Source organism: Cervus canadensis, chromosome 5 (genome assembly GCF_019320065.1).
Source record: "Cervus canadensis isolate Bull #8, Minnesota chromosome 5, ASM1932006v1, whole genome shotgun sequence".
Classification (NCBI taxonomy): domain Eukaryota; kingdom Metazoa; phylum Chordata; class Mammalia; order Artiodactyla; family Cervidae; genus Cervus; species Cervus canadensis.
Window position 1 is genome coordinate 21191250 of NC_057390.1, and position 20653 is coordinate 21211902.

General features: G+C 43.1%; 1 long non-coding RNA gene across 1 annotated transcript in view; it reads left to right on the forward strand.

Moving 5' to 3' along the window:
- The window catches only part of LOC122441600, a 77723-nt gene extending 61366 nt beyond the window's left edge, over window positions 1-16357 (forward strand). Inside the window, exon 4 of the long non-coding RNA XR_006269401.1 lies at window positions 15184-16357. This is a non-coding gene — a long non-coding RNA (uncharacterized LOC122441600). The remainder of the gene's footprint in view (window positions 1-15183) is intronic.
- Window positions 16358-20653: the final 4296 nt, after the last annotated feature.

Below are 20653 nucleotides of genomic sequence, written 5' to 3' on the forward strand. Positions count from 1 at the left end.
TCACAACAGCTGTTTGCTATCTCTCATTTAAGCTACAATAACAGAATCGCTTAAACAAATTCTCTTCCTTTCTTGAACTTTCAAAGTATTTATTATTTGCATAATGTTTAATCTCCAGTTCCAGAGGAAATTCCCAAAGGGAGAGACAACACAGAAGCACTTTAAATTTCAACCACATGGAAAAGAGAACAGAGGGAGTATGCTGGATCTTCAGTTTTGGAGCCTACATTCTCAAGAGAATTCTAAATATTGGTGGTCATTTTGTTGAATATTCAGTTGAGGGGTGGATGGCTGAGAGAACACAATCCCAAACATTTGCACAATATATTCGAACTAGGTCAAAGGTACAGCTCCAATTAAGGGATGATGTCTGACCCTGTGTTTATAAATCTGGATTATTTCAAGAAAGATTTATTCTTTGCTTTGCAAGGACTAAATCCTTATTCTCAGAAGCCTGGAGTACATCATACCTGCACACCCAAGGAAAACTTTGAGTATCTTCCATTTCATTCAATTCAGTTCAGTTGTTCAGTCGTGTCTCTCTTTGTGACCCCACGGACTGCAACATGCCAAGCTTCCCTGTCCATCATCAACTCCCGGAGTTCACCCAAACCCATGTCCCTCGAGTCGGTGATGCCATCCAACCATCTCATCCTCTGTTGTCCCCTTCTCCTACTGCCTTCAATCTTTCCCAGAATCAGGGTCTTTTCAAATGAGTCAGCTCTTCACATCAGGAGGCCAAAGTATTAAGTCTCAGCTTCAACATCAGTCCTTCCAACAAACACCCAGGACTGATCTCCTTTAGGATGGACTGGTTGGATCTCCTTGAGGTCCAAGGGACTCTCACGAGTCTTCTCCAACACCACAGTTCAAAAGTATCAATTCTCCTGCGCTCAGCTTTCTTTATAGTCCAACTCTCACATCCATACATGGCTACTGGGAAAACCATAGCCTTGACTAGACAAACCTTTGTTGACACAGTAATGTCTCTGCTTTTTAATATGCTGTCTAGGTTGGTCATAACTTTCCTTCCAAGGAGTAAGTGTCTTTTAATTTCATGGCTGCAATCACCATCTTCCTTTTCATAGGGGCTGTTTATTTGCTGTAGGATCCAGGAAGATCTTGGCCGAGGAAAGGGTGGTGGGTTTGAACTGCATCTCCAGAACTCAGTATTTGACCTGTGAAATTTTAAGGTACTGGGCTCGATCCATGGCTCTCAGCCTGGCTGCAGTTTAGAATTACCTGGGGAAGCTATAAAGTAATGCGCAACCCTTGATCTCACTTCAAGGTAATTAAATCAGGATTTTTGGCAGGTGAGCCCAGAATGTTAGTATTTAAAAACAAACAAGCAAACAAAAAGTTCCTAAGTGGTACCACTGTGTAGCAATTTTTGAGTCACTTGCAGCTCTAATATATAATGCTATTGATTCGTCTGTGATGAGTATCTCGTGGATAAACCTTTGCACACATTTCAAAATTGTTTTTAGGGACTTCCCTGGTGGTCTAGTGGCTAGAACTTGCACTCTCAATGTAAGGAGTGCAAGTACAATTCCTGGTCAAGGAACTAGATCCCGAATGCCACAACCGAGAGTTGGCATGCCTCAACAAAGATCCCAAGTGCCACAACTCAGACCCAGCATAGCTAAATAAATAAATAAAATTAAGGTTTTTTTAAAAAAATAGTTTTTTATCAGGATAAACTCTCATTGGGGCTTCCCTGGTGGCTCTGACAATAAAGAATCTGCCTGCAATGCAGGAGACCTGGATTCAACCCCTGGATTGGGAAGATCCTCTGGAGAAGGGAATGGCTACCCACTCCAGTATTCTTGCCTGGAGAATCCCCATGGACAGAGGAGCCTGGTGGGCTACAGTCCATGGGGTCACAAAGAGTCGGACATGACTGAGCAACTCACACAGAAATTCTCATTGAAGGTCAACTGTATGTGAATGTGTGTATGCATTTGGATGGAGTCTAAATAGGAGTACATAGAAATGTACACACACAAATACAAATGTACTAGGGTACAGGGAGAAAGGGAATTTTCCTTTAAAATTTCTGAAATATGATACTGTTTTCATTACAAAATAACACTAGTTACCAAATACTCCCTCCCCAGTTGCCCTTTTTGCATTTTTGGGTTTGGGCTGCTTTCAGAAGTCTGTTGAAGACTGTACCCTGAACATGATAAAGGCATCTGTGTTGTTATTTGCTCAGAGCTGGCCTTCTCAAATAACTTTCTGTCTCTTTGCCCTGAGAAAGCATTGCATGAAGAAGTTCAAAGTTCTGTGTGGGTTGAGGGCCTAAAATAAAGTGGTCATTCAATGCATATTCAATTATGATGACTAACTGTATCTCATAACTTTGTTCTGGAATCCAGTACTTGATGCATAGATCATGGATCATATTCATTAACCATGGCCATCATAAATATTCATTTAATGTCTGTCTTCATTAGGTGGTTATTAACATGTCAAAGATACTTGTGGAGAAAATGAAAGTGATAAATTCTATCTATGTTTACTCTTATTTGAAAGGCTAATTTATTTTTAGAGTATTCTTTGAGAAAAATCCTTTAATAAAAGGAAGTTTACTTTAGAAATAGTCCTCTGTTTTTAAGCTATAATTTTACACAAAGAGAGTTTATTGATGTTTTGTCTGCCAGATGGATAGTAGTCAAATGATGGGCTATGTAAATAGTCCAGTTCATAAAGCACTGCTCTTCAAAGACTAAATTGGTGCCTTCTCTATTAACAGTACTTTGGAGTTGTTTTAGAGCTGGCAGTGGTTCTTCTCCACCCTTACCTAATCCCTTTGGTGATCAATAACCCCAAGATGGGTGCATGGGGTTAGTATACAGTCTCTGAATAGAAGAGGGAAAGGATGGGTGAGCTTTGTCTTCAAAGGACCATTTAACTCTGGTGCTGTTGCTCTAAAGCAGCCACAAACAACTTGTAAACGAACAGATGTGACCGAGTTCCAAAAAAACTTTATTAAAAAACACAGGTGGCAGGTTATATTAGGCTTTTTAGGCCATGGTGTATAGAAAAGAGCAAACCCAACAGGGTATCAGGCTGGTTCTCAGGTTGCAGTGGGAGGGCACAGGCCAGGACTGGGCATTATAGCTACACTGCAAGAAATCAATGTGTGTTGGGGCTCTATATGAGCAAGTAGGTCCATTGTGGTAGGAAAAGTCATGAGATTGCAAGAATAATTACAGTGGGGTGATATCAATGGCTAACATTTACAGAGGACTTGCTGTGAGACTTGTGTTAAATACTTTACATATAATCTTCACAATCTCATGGAATTTTCTTTTATAAATTTATTTATTTTTAATTGAAGGATAATTGCTTTACAGAATTTTGTTGTTTTCTGTCAAATTTCAACATGAATCAGCCATAGGTGTACATATGTCCCCTTCCTCTTGACCCTCCCTCCTCAACCCACCCCTCTAGGTTGATTCAGAACCCCTGTTTGAGTTCCCTGAGACAAACAGCAAATTCCCGTTGGCCATTTGTTTTACATATGGTAATGTAAGTTTCCATGTTACTCTTTCCATCCCTCTCACCCTCACCTCCCCTCTCCCTGTGTCCACAAATCTGTTCTCTATGTCTATTTCTCCACTGCTGCCCTGCAAATAAATTCTTCAGTACCATTTCTAGATTCTGTATATATACATTAGTATACAATATTCATCTTTCTCTTTCTGACTTATGTCACTCTGTATAATGGGCTCTAGGTTCATCCACCTCCTCGTGTAATCTTTATAATAACTTGACAATCTCATATAATTGCTGTAATAACTTTGAGGTAGGTGTTATTATATTCCCGTTCTATAGATGAGGAGATTGAGGCATGGAGAGGCTAGATAAATTTCTCAGTGACATACAGCTTGTAAGTGGCAGAGCTGAGATGCGAATCCATTTAGATAGTGCGACTTTAGAGGCTGCTCTTCTATGCATTATGACCTCCTGCTCCAGGTCAGAGCCGTGTCCAAAGTCATCGTAGCTGGCAGAAAATAGAAGGGTCTCTATCTAGGTACTTTAGTCTTGGTTCTGGTTCTAGGGATTCACTGTGCTGAAGATAGACCAAGAATAGGGCCCTGGGTTGTACCGTGTGGGGAGACTGTTCTCCATGGGCTTTCATGGTTCTGCATGTCTTCAAGCAAAGGCATTGGCAGCCTTTGGTTGAGCAGTGTCTTTTCAAGGGTATTTGTATATTGAACAGCCCTGGCAATTAGAGATAGTGTCTTCCTCTGGAGCAGAAGGAGGTTTTGTTTACTGTACTTTAAAATAAAGACCATGTCTCTTTCTGGGGCAAAGTTGGGCAAGTTCACTTGCAGCCCATTATAGAAGATTGGGGTTCTTCAGCTGTGTTGGAAACCCCGTGTGTGTGTGGTTTCCATCTGGGCTACTACGTCACCTCCTTGGGACTTGGGGCAAGGGGAAGTGACATGAACCTGAAGCTCATGTTGCTTGGTGTGTAGAGTGTAGCAAAGTCCTTTGTCATTGGCCCAGGAGTCTCGTGTTGTCCACTACCATCCTTGAATCTGTGGCAGCTAACTTGTTATTGTGTAAACAGGCTAAAATCTTAGATCTTCCACAATTCTTGGGACATACACAGGAGGTAGAATGGGTTATGAAGGCTGGTCTGAGGGTAAAGGCTGTCCACTCCTGGCTTGGCTCTGTGCCTTTTAAAATTATGGATGAATGTTGTTGTTGTTCAGATGCTAAGTTGTGTCTGACTCTTTGTGACCCCATGGACTGTAGCACACCAGGCTTCCCTATCCTTCACTAACTCCCGGAGTTTGCTCAAACGCATGTCCACTGAATTGGATGATGACATCCAACCATCTTATCCTCTGTCTCCCCCATTTCCTTCTGCCCTCAATCTTTCCCAACATCAGGGTCTTTTCCAAATGAGTTGGCTCTTTGCATCAGGTGGCCAAAGTATTGGAGCTTTGGTTTCAGCATCAGTCCTTCCAATGAATATTCAGGGTTGGTTTCCTTTGGGATTGGCTAGCTGATCTCCTTGCTGTACAAGGGACTCTTAAGAGTCTTCTTCAGCACCACAATTTGAAAGCATCAATGGATGAATGTGGGCCATGCTGTGATCTGAATGTTTCTGTCTCCCCAGTTCATATGTTGAACTCTTACCCACCAAGGTGATGGTATTAGAAGGTGGGGGTCTTTAAGAGGTGTTTAGGTCATGAGGGCAGAATCCTCATGAGTGAAATTAGTGCCCTTATAAGAGAAGCCTCAGTGAAAAAATGGTATATAAGAAGTGGACTCTCAAAAAAAAAAAAAAAGAAGTGGACTCTCACCAGATGCTGAATCAGCTGGCATCTTGATCTTGGACTTTTCAGCCTCCAGAATTGTGAGAAATAAATTTCTGTTATTTGTAAGCTACTCAGTTTATAGTGGTGGCTCAGACGGTAAAGTGTCTGCCCGCAATGCAGGAGACCTGGGTTCAATCCCTGGGCTGGGAAGATCCCCTGGAGAAGGAAATGGCAACCCACTCCAGTACTCTTGCCTAGAAAATTCATTGGATGGAGGAGTCTGGTGGGCTACAGTCCATGGGGTCGCAAAGAGTTGGACATGGCTGAGTGACTTCACTTTCTTTCTTTTCTTTCAGTTTATAGTATTTGTGTTACAGCAGGCAAAACAAAGGCCAGAAGGCCTACACTGAAGTCAGAGAGAGGCAAGCTTCTGTAAGCATCTGTAGCTCTTGATCCTGTAACTAGCAGAGTGTTATGATCCTCTGAGAAGTTCTGAGTCTGACCACAAGGAGTTAACAGCTGTACAGTTGATTGATTGGAATGATCTTCAATGAACCATAGCTGTAACATAAATACTACATTCCAGCAACCTAATATAGTGCTTCTGGAACCTAGCTGCTCATCAGAATCACATGATAATATTAAAACAACTTTTAAAAACAACAGATTCTTGAGCACCACCTCATACATAATGAATCAAAATATCTGAGGGTGAGGCTCAGAAATCAGTATTTTACAGCAGTTTCCCACATTATTTACATGTGGTCATTCCCTGCACTATTCTAATGCTAAGGATCAAATTATACCATAACAAATCCTACTGCTTCTCTGTAACTAAGTTTCTTCATTTGTTACAAAATAGAATTGTGTTGGTCAGTTTGGTGGCAATTGGCCACATGTAGCTGCTTAAAATAAAATCAATCAGCAGTTAAATACAGTTTAAAATTCAGTTCCTCAGCTGCATTAGCTACATTTCATGTAGTTAATCACTACATGTGGCTAGTGGCTAAAGCATCATAAAGTGCATCAGATATAGAACATTACCATCATCACAGAAAGTTCCATTGGATATCTTATTATACCAGAAAAGAAGACAGCCATAAAAAAACTACTGGCGTTGTACCAAAAAACTCAGGAAGCAACAGGCATAAGCTTCCATGGACAAGATGGGATAATTTGAGCACCAATCAGAATAATAACTGCAGTGAAGTGCATTGTTGTTGTTCAGTCACTTAGTTGTGTCTGACTCTGTGACCCCATGGACTGAAGCACGCCAGGTTTCCCTGTCCTTCACTATCTCCTGCAGTTTGCTCATACTCACGTACATTGCCATCCAACCATCTCATCCTTTGTTGCCCGCTTCTCCTCCTATCCTCAATCTTTCCCAGCATCAGGGTCTTTTCCAATGACTTGGCTCTTCAAATCAGGTGGCCAAAGTATTGGACCTTCAGCTTCAGCATCAGTCCTTCCAGTGAATATTCAGCGTTGACTTCCTTTAGGATTGGCTGGTTTGATGTCCTTGCTGTCCAAGAGACTCTCAAGAGTCTTCTCCAACACCACAGTTCAAAAGGATCAATTCTTCAGCACTCAGCTCTCCATATGGTCCAACTCTTACAATCAGTACATGACTACTGGGGAAAAAAAAAGAACAACATAGCTTTGACTATACGAGTCTTTGTCAGCAAAGTGACTGAATATATTTAAATCCATGAATTAATTATCATACTGAAAGAAAATTCATTGGTGACTAACCATGCTAGGGAGCCAGGACATTATTTGAAAATTGGAAAATAAAGGATATCAAGAATTTAATCAGTAATTTCATAATGGAAAGGCCATAACTTCTTGAGATATACTGAGATGCATAGCAGAAGGCCCATTGGTAGGTCCCATGCGACTGAGTGCCTGTTGCTCTTTGCCAGAATCAATTCAAGAACAAACACATTCTAGAACTGCTTTTTCTTCCTTCCCTCTTTTGCTTCCCATATCCTGCTCTGTTGTTCACTGGGATTCACAAATAAACTGCTCTGTGCAAACTTCTCTCTCAGGCTCTACTGTGTGGGGCACCCCAGGCTAGGACAGCATTCTAGCTCAAATTCTTGAAAGAGAATCTAATGCACTTGGCATGTAGATTTGGTTGCTGGGTTGTCAGTCTACTCCTGGTCCAGCTTCCTGTAAGGGGCTGCCTCTTCCAGAGATGTAGGTGGAACTTCTTAAAGTGGAAGAATAGAAGGGAAGAGGTGATTATTGGAGGTGAAATCAATTAACATGTCCAGCCTGCAGCAGCGTCAGTATCACCTGGGAGCTTGTTAGAAATGAGGAATCTCAGGGCCCAGTCAGACCTACTGAATGCAAATCTGCTTTTTTTTAACAAGACTCCCCAGGTGATTTACATGTATAAAGAAAACTTTTCTAGAAAGAGTAGTAATGATCTGGGACAGGGCTATTTTTATAAAAGATGTTGCTTCCAAAGGTCAATGGGAAACACACATAGGGGAAGGAGAGAGAGTACATATTGTTGGAATTGGGGAGGTGGTGTGGGCAGGGAAGCTGGGGGTTGGGGGAGGATGGAAGAGGAAAAGAAAGATCGAATCTCTATGAAAACACTTCAAATCCGTAATAGAAAAAAAGCACTCTGTAACTAGGTTATTATACCCTGCCCCATAAACCTCAAAAAATGGGAAAATAAAACAGTCCCCCCAAAAGTCTCTATGTGTTGTGGACAAACTGCAGATTAAATATTGAATCCGAGGCTTCTGTTAGGGGTGGAGTATGTGTTTGTGAGGAAGGCAGAACCCGTCTGGGCAGTCTACCCCTTCCCTCTGGACGTGCTGGACTTCACCATCCCTCCCCCACCCCCGCTGTCCCTTTCCCCTCAGTTCACTATCCCCTCTTTCACGTAAGAGCCTTGAGTAACAGGCATGGTGTACTGGTAAATGTTTAACAACTGGCTCTCCAGAAACAAATATAAAGCCCTGAGTTGTACTGTTGGCCAATTTCCATGGTATAAATACTTCCATGACTGATTGTGAAATGCCATGAGGTTAACTGAACACGGAGTTGGGAGGTGGTACATAGTGGCTCCAGCACACCCCAGGAAGAAAAGGGTCGAAGGCACAAAATGGAGTGGTTTACAGACTTCCCAGAAGTGAGGGGAGGAAAATTAAGTTGATGACAACCTGCAGTGCTTGCTTTACCTTCAGTTACTATGATTCTGAAGCATAACTATCTCCTTCAAGTCAAAGGGACTTGCCTTGTCTCCTGGGCTCCAGGCTGCAGATCTGGCCATCTGGTCCAATCTGTGGCTGTGTCTTAACTCCAAATTTGTTGAGAATGTCCTTATGTTGTAGCTTTAAAAGAACCAGAAACTCAGTTGGAGAAAACGTTTGAAGGCAGCCACAGTGACTTAACAGCCTATATTTACCAAAGCTTCTTCCGTAAACATTATCTAGGCTCTGGAATGCTCACACCCACCCTTCATGGGCACACCACACCCTACTCTCCCCTGCCTGAGTGTAGTCCTAATGACTCCCACCCAGCTCACTAGGTGTCACACACCCTGCTTCTCTGGCCAGAGTTCAAGCCCTCACCTGGTTTCCTTGAACGCCATCCAAGAGTTGCATACCTGTCTTTCCTGGGAGATTTCCAGCTGGCCCATAATTCCCTTCCCTTGGGGATGTTAGCAGATAATGCACATCTACCTGACTTGCTGTAGGCACTGGCAGGCAGCTTGAACCTCTCCCCCTGCTCACAAACACGGCCATGGGGGCTCAGTGTTGGTCTCTCAAGGCCTGATCCAAGGGGCCCATCCTCTCTGGGCACCACCTGCCCCCCTCCGCAAGCTCCATAAACCATTGATTTCTGTTGGTGCAGCTCTGGGCCAGCTGAACACCCTCTCCTCACCTTTATCCACAGAGAGTGCACACTGGAATTTCCCATAACTGCTCTGGTTGCTTACCTTCTTGGAAAGCATCCAATGCTAGTAATCCAGCTCATTACAGACAGCCCAAATTAAAGTTTCTTAACTTTTATGATCAAACCAGTCAATCCTAAAGGAACTCAACCCTGAATATTCATTGGAAGGACTGATGCTGAAGCACCAATACTTTGGCCACCTGATGCAAAGAGCCAACTCATTGGAAAAAACCCTCATGCTGGGAAAGACTGAAGGCAAAAAGGAGAAGGGGGTGGCAGAGGATGCGATGGTTAGATGACATCACTGACTCAATGGACATGGATCTCCGCAAACTCTCAGAGAGTGGAGGACAGAGGAACCTGGTGTGCTGCAATCCATAGGGTCGCAAAGAGTTGGGCATGACTTAGTGATTGAACATCAACAAAAACAACAACCTGTATGAAAAATAATTTTTTGTAACCTTCTCTTGGATCTTGGTGTCTAGTCTAATTGATGGTGACTTTCAGGGAAGAAACACTTCTCAGTTCATTTCAGTTCAGTCACTCAGTCGTGCCCGACTCTTTGCGGCCCCATGAATCGCAGCACGCCAGGCCTCCCTGTCCATCACCAACTCCCGTAGTTTACTCAAACTCATGCCCATTGAGTCGGTGATGCCATCCAGCCATCTCATCCTCTGTCGTCCCCTCTCCTCCTGCCCCCAATCCCTCCCAGCATCAGGGTCTTTTCCAATGAATTAACTCTTCGCATGAGGTGGCCAAAGTATTGGAGTTTCAGCTTCAGCATCAGTCCTCCCAATGAACACCCAGGGCTGATCTCCTTTAGGACGGACTGGTTGGATCTCCTTGCAGTCCAAGGGACTCTCAAGAGTCTTCTCCAACACCGTAGTTCAAAAGCATCCCTTTTTCGGTGCTCAGCTTTCCTCACAGTCCAACTCTCACATCCATACATTACCACTGGAAAAACCATAGCTTTGACCAGACGGACCTTTGTTGGCAAAGTAATGTGTCTGCTTTTTAATATGCTATCTAGGTTGAGCAGGTTAAAAGTGTTCATTTTTTGCAGCCCTAATATCTGTTTGAAATGTAACAGCTTGTTGTTCCCCTCCCCAGGTGCATGCACCTTCATCTTTAGGCTTATGATTAAGTTTTTATTTCTTCTAGAATAGAGACAGAAATAGTGGAAGTTTTCATATCTCTATCAAAGCAGGGACCTCTTCTCTGAAGATGATTTCTTTTCCGGTCACCCAAAGCATCCACTAGTTGGGTTTATTCCTTTTAATTCTCACTCTCTGCATAATGTTTTCTCTTATGAGCACATAAACCCTTTCTTCCAGAGTCAAGGCCAGCTTACATGATGAACAATTGACTCTAAGGGAAGCACTGCAAGTGGTGCAGTGAACTCACCACAGTTTGGGTGTCTTTCCAGGTTGGCGGAGGCTCCAGGGTCAGAGGTCTGTGTGTCTTTCCTGCCAATGGAGAACCTTACTTTACCCTTTGAGCGTTCCATTCAGATCGGAGGTTAAAGGACTCCAGACTAAAAAATGCCTCTAATTCAAGCTCAAGTTATGCAGGAAAGAGTCCCAGCTTCTGCTGTTAGACACGAGAGGCTGACCATGGAGCATCCTTGACCTTTCTTTGCCTCCCAGCAGTCCCGAGAACTGGGGTCCAGTGTGTCCTCTAACTCCCCACAGAGATTCCTCCTGTGAGGCACCTGCTGAGTTTGCAGGGACACAAAAATGGAAGTGCCTGAGGGGAGAGTTTCTTCCAAAGTTCTTGGTTGTCAAAGAAATGAATATATCACATGACTCTGAAAGAAACGATGGAAGAGATCAACACTGCAAGCACCTGGGAGATCAGACTGTCCAAGTGACTTGGTTCAAGAGGAGACAGGAGCCAGAGCAGAGACAATTTTGCACTGGAATTGCCAGCATTACGAGCAAGGTTTCAGGAAACTTATCAGGGAAGGTTAACTTGAACGGGCACTAATGAATTGATGACTCAGATCCAGGAACAAGTAAGACTGTAACAACCAAAGGCGGAGGTGAGATGTCATGTAATTATAACATCCCTAGGGACTGGCCCTGGGCTACAGGATGGGACTGGCTGACCCCTGCCCAGTGAGCAAATGATCAAGTACTTAACTAAAACGTGGACTGTGAATATGCCCAGAATTCTTAATGCATGCACTGGAATCCTTTAGCTCTCTCTCTTATCAAAGACTTTCTTTGGATAAAGGACTAAACTAGATACGGGAAGATCTTTAAAATGCATAAGGCTGGGGCTACTTGAACCTTGTATATTGTAGGTACTCAGAAAATGGCTTATTGATTATAATGTAATAAGGCTCATCCCTGTCATGGGGGGCTATGGCCATGGTCTTTAAAGAGTGAGCGATAGTGACAAATGTCGAGAAAATCCCACAATAGTCCACAGATGGGCTACCTCTCTGCTAGGACAGGGCTTCACCTGCTTATCCCCAAATGCATAAAGGTTGAGTGTTCCCTCAGGTTTAGCAGAGGTAAGACATAGCACCAAACATTAATACAAGTCTTGGAATCAGGCTGAGGGGGTCAGATGTGTGTATTAACATATATCTTAATATCAGGAAGGCAGCCTTTCCCTCATCCTCCTCATTTCCAAAAATATCTTTCTGAGATATTCTCTATTGTTTTCCCAGTGCAGTTAGGTCAAAGTTTGCCTTATAAGGAATCTCACGGTTTTGAGAGCTCTCCCTATAGGAAGTTTTTCCTGCTGTTCTGCCTGCTTGCCTTCTGCTTAATTTTAGTTCATTATGTTTTTAAAGACAGGGAAGGCTTTATGGGGCAAAAGGCCCAGTCATCGTGGGAAGAATGAATCATTTCAAGAACAGCGAGATGGGCAGGAAGGCCAAGGCAGCTGAGGGAAGGAAGTTGGGGGTGGATGGGTGACTGAGAACAGCATCACAAGTCTGTCTTTTCTTCTGTTACTCCCACTAGGGGGTGCCCAGCATCCCAGGATAATCACTGTTACTAGGAAGTTGAAGTTTGAGGGGCATCTCTTCCTAATACAGAAGGGTACCAGCTGACCCAGGTTTCCTGACTATCTCTGTCTTGATCTGAGAAGAGATGTGGAGGTGGGGCGTAGGGAGTTGGGGGATAGAGGTTGGATAGGTGGTATCAGATTAAAGTCACTAATGCCTCTCAGGCATTGAAGGCATGAGGCAAAATTGAAGGCAGGAGGAGAAGGGGACGACAGAGGATGAGATGGCTGATGGCATCACCGACCCGATGGACATGAGTTTGAGCAAGCTCTGGGAGTTGGTGATGGACAGGGAAGCCTGGCATGCTGCGGTCCATGGGGTCGCAAAGAGTCGAACGTGACTGAGCAACTGAACTGAAACTGAATGCCTCTCAGGCATTTGAGGAGTCTCTTTCCTTGGAAACCTCTGGGGATATCCTGAGTTCTCTAGAACCCAAGGGTCTTAAAGTCATTGGTTGGGGTGATTATGGACCAGAAAAGTCCTCCTGAGCCCAGGAGAAGTGGTGCTATTTCACCTCCAGGGAGTAAAGAATTTGTGATAAGAAATGACCAGGACTGAGGGACTGGTTGCAGACCAGGGATGGAATAAAGCTAAAAAGTGAGATGAGATTCTGAAATAGAGTAGGTAACAGGTATGGATGAAGATCATGGAGAGGTGATGGTATTTTGAGGGTCTCAAAACAGCTAGGCCCTCAGAATGGTCACAGCATAACTTTAGTTGTGAATGGCTTTGCGAAAGAAAATGGAACTTGCACTTTGATAGATGTGAGTTCAAATTTCAGCTCAGGCATTCAATAGCCATATGGCTTTGGCAATGTAGGAAAGTTATCCAGCATTTTTTCTCTTTTAATTTATTTTTTTTTATTGAAGTGTAGTTGAATTACAATCTTGTGCAACATCTTATAATCCTCAATTTTCTCATCTTCAAAATGAGACTAATGATACTAGGACTATTTGAGAATATAAGAGATATAAAGGCATATAAAGCACTGAATAATTCTAATCTTTTCCGTTTTCCTCTTTCCTGTTTGGAAATGATTGGGGGCAAGGAAGGGCTTCCCTGGTGGCTCAGCAATAAAGAATCTGCCTACAAGTTAGGAGCCACAGGAGATGTGGGTTCGATTCCTGGGTCGGGAAGATCCCCTGGAGTAGGGCATGGCAACCCACTCCAGTGTTCTTGCCTGGAGAATTCCATGGAGAGAGGAGTCTGGTGGGCTTCAGTCCATAGGGCCGCAAAGAGACACGACTGAAGTGACTTAGCACGCACACGTGCATAAGGGCAAGGGAAGATGTATCTGTTCCTTTGGTTCTTGTCCTGAGATGTAGGATATCAGGACTGCAGCCCTGGGGTCAGAAGATTCTCCCTGGCCTCTGCGGTTTTCTGATCACAGGACTTTGGTGAGTACTCAGAGCATGTTGTAGAAGGCCTACCTTCTTTGACCCTTTGGACAAATTCTCATACTTTTTGGGCTTTTCAGCCGTAATTTAGAAAACAGCCTCCAACTAAATTTTTAGAGGTCACCATCTGGTCCTGAGGCCTTCAATCTTGGAGAATTAAACTTTCTTGTCTGCAGCCTCGCAGAGCACCAAAGCCTGGCCTGGAATCCAGGTGCAGTGTTCTCCTGTATTAACAGTTAATCCATGTTAATATGATAATGATTCACTATTATTTTCAGCACAGTTTTCCAAAATATGGGCCACAGACCACTTGTACCAACATCAGCAGGTGGGCTTGATAAAAAATGCAGGTCCCTGGCCTCCTGCCAGACCTGTGCAATCAGGCTCTCTAAAGTTAAAAAGCAAAAGCTTAGAAAGTTAACAAGTCCCTGGTTACAATTTTATGAAAATGTTATGGAAACATAAGGCCTTAGTCATCCAGAATCTCCTCTGTGGAGGAAAACTGGGGCGCTTGGGCAGATTTCTGGTTGCTTTAAAAATCGTACTGTAGAGATGTTTCTGACCTTGCTTAGTTACAGGGCCAACTCTGTCCTTAGCCACTTATTCACTTCCCCTGGAACTTTCTAAACGCTGGAAATGTCGCCGTGAAGGTCACAGACCATTTCTGTGGATACCCGATGAGACAGTGTGATTCCGGAAAGTTCACTTTGACTCAGTCCTGAGCCAGAGTGATACCCTGGTCAAGGCAGTGGGGGAGGGGAGGGAGTGCTGGTTCTTGTTTCTGGGGATGGGGGAGGGGGCTACCAGAATAAAGGCTGATCACCAGCTGCCACTTCCTTAATGTTGACAGAGCTCTTGCTGCCCGCGTAGCTGTGCTTATACTGAGGGTTGGGGCAAAAATGAGCCAGCCCTTCCTCCAAAGCTGTGAACTCTGATCTCTTAGTCTAGAGAGAGATGAGTTGTGGACATGTACCAGACTCCAGGAGCTTCCTCCTGACAACAAGGACTGCATGAGTTGGCTTTTCAGAGGGAACTTGTGACTTTGGATCACTCTGGAGAGACAAACCTTTTTTGGACTTAGAGAAACAGCAGTGGCAGCAGCTTCTGCATTAAAGCTCTGACCAGCTCTTCTAGCCTTTTGAGTGAGAGGGTTCACCCTGACCTCCGGGTGTCCCCGCACTGCAGAAACATTGGCTGTTCAGGGCATACTGGGAGCTGTGGGTAAATTTTCCAGGGACTCACATCAGCTTCGGAGTGCCCAAAACGAGCATCAAGAGGCTGCCAGGAAGACAGTCGTTGCTACCCTAAATCTTCTGGAGAACAAAGTAGAAAATAAATATTAGTGAAATAAAACCAGACAGGTCATGGTGGTGTAGCTGATGTCACTGTCCTCAGCACCCAGCTGGAGGTCAGGGGACGGGGTGACCAGGTGGAGCTGGTTTCAGCCTCTCTCCAAGAGAGGCCGCATCCCTCCCTGGACAGAACACTGGTGGTAAAGGGCTCTCCTCCTTATAAAAGGATGAAGCATCCTTTGCATCCTTCCCAGTCTATTCCTTCCCTTTTTATTTTCCAGGAAACAAGAGGATTCATCTGACTTAACTGGAGATGGCTCCCTTTCCTAATTTTTGTTCCATTCCTGAAGCTTCCGCCCTGCAGGGCTCAGCGTGAGCAGACAGGAACATGCGAAGAGGCAATTGCCCGAGAGGTACCAGTTCCCAGAGGCAGAGCGGCCCCTCTGCTGGGCCTGGGCAAAGAAAACTCCCCACCTCTTTCTTGTATTCAGTGGGTTTTTGCTGAACCTGGAAAGGAAGTAAATTCCAAAGGCAGGAAATGACCCAGAGACCGTAACAATATGTGAAAAGCCAAGCCGGTGCTTCCGTGGCTTATTTCAAACAATTCTAATCTGTGTCCCAGGAAGCCTAACCCATTACCAGATGGATATCTGTTCCCAGACGCCTCTGGGCATCTGCCACTCCCGGCTGTTGACATTTGCACGTTTCAAGAAGGCAGACCTGTCCTGATAGCTTCAAACTTCCAGAGAAGGGCAACCCCAGGAGGGTCCTCAGGTCTCTGGCTTGGAGCACCGACCATCTGATGTGCTTTGTCATAGCTGAATTGTTGCTGGCCCCCAGCCTAGAACACTGGCATGCCAAATCTGTTCTTGAAGACTCGCAGGATCTGAAATCAAAAAGCCCCGTGGTGCCAGAAAAGGCTGGCTGCCTTGCTGGCTGCCTAATCCCTTCCCACCAGGCTTCCCTAAAGAAACTGATGAGTCAGGAAGGAATAAAACGTATCTGCCGGAGAGCTGGGTTGGGCTGGTCTCTCTCATTGCTTCTGAAAATTCCTCCTGGTTTGCGATGCAGGTGATGTTTGGCGATTCGGTTGTGCTTTTCCTGTGTCTTCCCCTATCATCTCTCTCTTTGAGGAACATTTCATTTACCACTCCTGAAATCAGCTCGGCAAAAGCAGGAGTCCCTTTGATGGGGAGTTAGTCAATGTTGTAAGGAAGGTTTCACTTCACTTTTGTCCCCGGGAGCAGGGTAAGAAAAACTTTCCACCTTGACCCCCAAATGGAACCATCGTTTACTTGCTTTGTTCTGGCCCCGGGGCCTCTGCTTTTCCAAGGCTTTTAATTTTTACTGAGCACCATCCATCAGTCTTCCCACGGGTTTTAAACACAGTGACATGGCTTCTGGAATACTTGCCTCAAACAGGTATCCTGCTAATCCCCTCCGCTAGTAATCAGATCCTGATGCTGGGAAAGATTGAAGGTGGGAGGAGGAGGGGATGACAGAAGATGAGATGGTTAGATGGCATCACCGATTTGATGGACATGAATTTGAGTAAGCTCCAGGGGTTGGTGATGGACAGGGAAGCCTGGTGTGCTGCAGTCCACGAGGCTGCAAAGAGTCGGACACAACTGAGTGACTGAACTGAACTGAGTAATCAGAGACTAACCATAGTTGAATTGATAATATGCCTAAATCTTTCAGCACTTTTGAAATGTTAAACAGATTAAAGTATAAAGAATCCAATGTATTTGTTGATATCTGGTTTATAGAAAATCTCCAGCAAGAAAAGAAGTGGAGAGTTCAACATCAGGCAGGGGGAATGGAGAGCAGCAGAGAAGGGCACTGCTCTCCTTGTTCTGACATCAGATACCTGTCCTGGAGTCCCAGTGGCTGTGAGCCGTCTGTCTACAATTGTGTGCTGTTTCTTATGAAAGTGGTTTTAAATGGTATATTCTGATAAGCTTGGATTTATCCTTGGAGAGGGAATGTATTTTCCATTACAAGACAGTAGCTTAATGTCAGAAGTAGCCTGTATCAACTATCTGAAGGTAGTAATGAACAGTAGATAAGAGAACAGGGGATCTTCCTAAAAAGGAGGGAGGAGGCGGAGAGAGAGAGACAGAGAAAGAAAATGTCTTTTTCATTGTTGCCAGGAAGAGACAGTCTTGTAGGGAGTATAAGATATATGAGTCTCTCTCTTTCTCCCCTTTTCTCTGCTGATGGAAAAGGAGTCAGGAAAAGCTAGAAACAGGAGACAGAGGGAGGCCATCCCTTCAACTGTTAATACCAGCCAAATAGGATAAATAGTTCATATTTATGATGATGACAACAACTGCGATGATGAAGAGAACATTTTGACCCATGTGAAAAAAAACAAACAAAGACTGTTGATTTCAAGCTATGCTTAAGTTCCAAGTATTCCTGTTAGAGCCTCTTACATGATCCAAGGGACAGGAATTTAGGATGAATGAAATAAATATAATTCGATAGAAAAGTCAGGATTAGATTAAAATGTGATTGAGAATGGTTAAAAAAAATTAGAAGGTACCAAATTCTACCTATTTTTTACTGCTTTCAGTCTTGAATGGTCTGTTAAAAGATAACACGATGAGTTAAAAACTGTATTCTTTTTTTTTTTTGGAGTTATAATTGACACATAACATTATATTGGTTTCAGGTATAACCCTGCTTATTTAACTTATATGCAGAGTACATCATGTGAAACACTATGCTGGATGAAGCACAAGCTGGAAACAAGATTGCTGGGAAAAATATTGATAACCTCAGGTATGCAGATGACACCATCCTTATGGCAGAAAGTGAAGACGAACTAAAGAGCCTCTTGATGAACGTTAAAGAGGAGAGTGAAAAAGTTGGCTTAAAGCCCAACATTCAGAAAACTAAGATCATGGCATCCGGTCCCATCACTTCATGGCAAAAAATGGGGAAATAGTGGCTGACTTTATTTTGGGGGGCTCCAAAATCACTGCAGATGGTGATTGCAGCCATGAAATTAAAAGACACTTACTCCTTGGAAGGAAAGTTATGACCAACCTAGACAGCATATTAAAAAGCAGAGACATTACTATGTCAACAAAGGTCCATCTAGTCAAGGCTATGGTTTTTCCAGTAGCCATGTATGGATGTGAGAGTTGGACTATAAAGAAAGCTGAGTGCAGGAGAATTGATACTTTTGAACTGTGGTGTTGGAGAAGACTCTTGAGAGTCCCTTGGACTGCAAGGAGATCCAACCAGTCCATCCTAAAGGAGATCAGTCCTGTGTGTTCATTGGAAGGACTGATGTTGAAGCTGAAACTCCAATACTTTGGCCACCTGATGTGAAGAGCTGACTCATTTGAAAAGACCCTGATGCTGGGAAAGATTGAAGGCAGGAGGAGAAGGGCACGACAGAGGATGAGATGGTTGGATGGCATCACCGACTCAATGGACGTGAGTTTGGGTGAACTCCGGGAGTTGGTGATGGACAGGGAGGCCTGGCGTGCTGTGGTTCATGGAGTCGCAAAGAGTCGGACACGACTGAGCGACTGAACTGACTGACTGATACAGTATAATGATTCGATATTTGTACATATTACAAAATGATCACAATGTCTAGTTAAAGCCATCAACATACATAGCTACAAAAATTTTTTTTTCCCTTGTGATAAACACTTTTTTTTTGGCCACGCTACAGACTACACGCCATGTGGGATCTTCCAGGACCACACCACACAGCATGCAGGATCCACCAGGGAGCAAACCTGTGTCCCCTGCACTGGAAGTGCAAAGTCCTAACCACTGGGCTGCCAAGGAGTTCCCATGATGAAAACTTTTAAGATCTACTCCCTTAGCAACTTTCAAATATGCAATAAAGTATTATTAACTATAGTTACAACACTATACATTATATATCCGTGACTTACTTCTTTTATAACTGGAAGTTTGTACCTTTTGACCTCTGTCACTCATTTTGTACCCCCTCACCACCACCCATCTGTTCTCTGTATCTATTTATGAGCTCAAGTTTAAAACTGCATTTTTATTTAAATGTATAACAGAGCAGAAGATTTTGTCACCCTCTCTGAGACATATATTTGGAATGTCTGGCCACTGAGAACCTTCTCATCCTCTACAGGCTTCACCAGAAACAAAGAACAGAGGAGGAAATACACAGCTTCTTGAGTACTAGCAGTGAAAGGCCAGAGTTCTGACTGTAAACGTTATATTCTGTTTAATCCCAGGTTTAGCAGAGGTAGTTGCTAGACATTTAAAATGGATTATTATATTTTACAAAGGGAGAATAGAATAAAAAATTGGAAAAGAATAGAGCCAAGAATTCCAGACAATGTGCTAGGTGCCCAGGACACCGCTGCAAACTCACGGAGGGTCTGTGGTGTAGGTTAAATGTCAAGGCTGATGCTTGACATCTGTTGGCCACCAGGTGAACTACTTGGTCAAGGTTGTTCAGGGTTTCAACGTTAGATTGTGCTGCACTCCTTTCAAAGATATCTTTGGGTTTTCAGCAGCTGTTATAAAATGAGAGTAGTAATTAAAAATCAGTGTGAACATGAGGTGAATAAGTGGTGGTGTCTAAACAGCTTCTAAGGTTTGAGAAGATGTTCAATGCTCAATTGTCATACCTATCCTTTTATAAATACCTGTGGTTAAGAATAAAATTTAAAAAAATTTTTTTCAATTTATGGGTATTATTTTTTTCCAGCAGCTAAGTTGTTGGGATCTTCCTATTGGATAAATGAGATTTTATGGTGTATTTTTTGGCCCAGGATCTCTGTGAAAAAATTACTGAGACACTAAGATGCCATGAATTGGGAAAGTTTGGAAACCTCAGGATTAGAGCAATACAAATTGTCTCAATGGGCAAAGATGGATTTTAATGACTTAGGCTCAATGGTGAATATAGAAAAGTGATTCTATTTTTTTTCCCCTAGACTACCCAGGGAACTGCTCACAGTAGTTCCCCTGTGGAAACAGGAACAGTCTTAGTCTGAAGGTTTTTTAATTAATGGAACTGTTTGGTAGACTATTAAAAGTTGTCTTGTACAATGATTCTCAAACTATCTTTCAATCTGTCATAGACTATGTGATAACTTGTGGTAACTTGGCTGGTCCAGGGAGCCCAGATATTTGGTCAAACATTATTCTAGATGTTTCAGTGAAGGTAATTTTTTAGGTGAGATTGACAACTAAATTAGTAGTTGAGTAAAGCAGAATGCCTCTATAATATGGGTGGGCCTTATCCAATCAGTTGAAAGTCTTAACAGAAGAAAGACTGAACTCCCCTGAGCAAGAAGGAATTCTGTATATATAAACACTCACACACACACACATTCTGTTGGTTCTGTTTCTCTGGAGAACTCTAATACAGATTAATACTTTTAAAAAATGCAATAAAAAAAAATGCAATAAAAGTAAACTTCTAGGAAATCAATCATATGCTTTAAATTTGTAAAAATGTTAAATTGTTATACAACCTTCTAAATGCTTAACTTCAATTTCCATATTTAGTTTATCTGATTAATAATAGTCTATTTCATAAATAACTTCATTTGTATCATTTTTAGATACCACATATAGTGATATCATGTGATATTTGTCTTTCTTTGTCTGACTTACTTCACTTAGTATGATAATCTCTAGGTCCATCTGTGTTCTGAAGATGACATTATTTTGATCTTTTTTACAGCTTAGTATTATTCCACTGTACATAAATATACATCTTCTTTATCCATT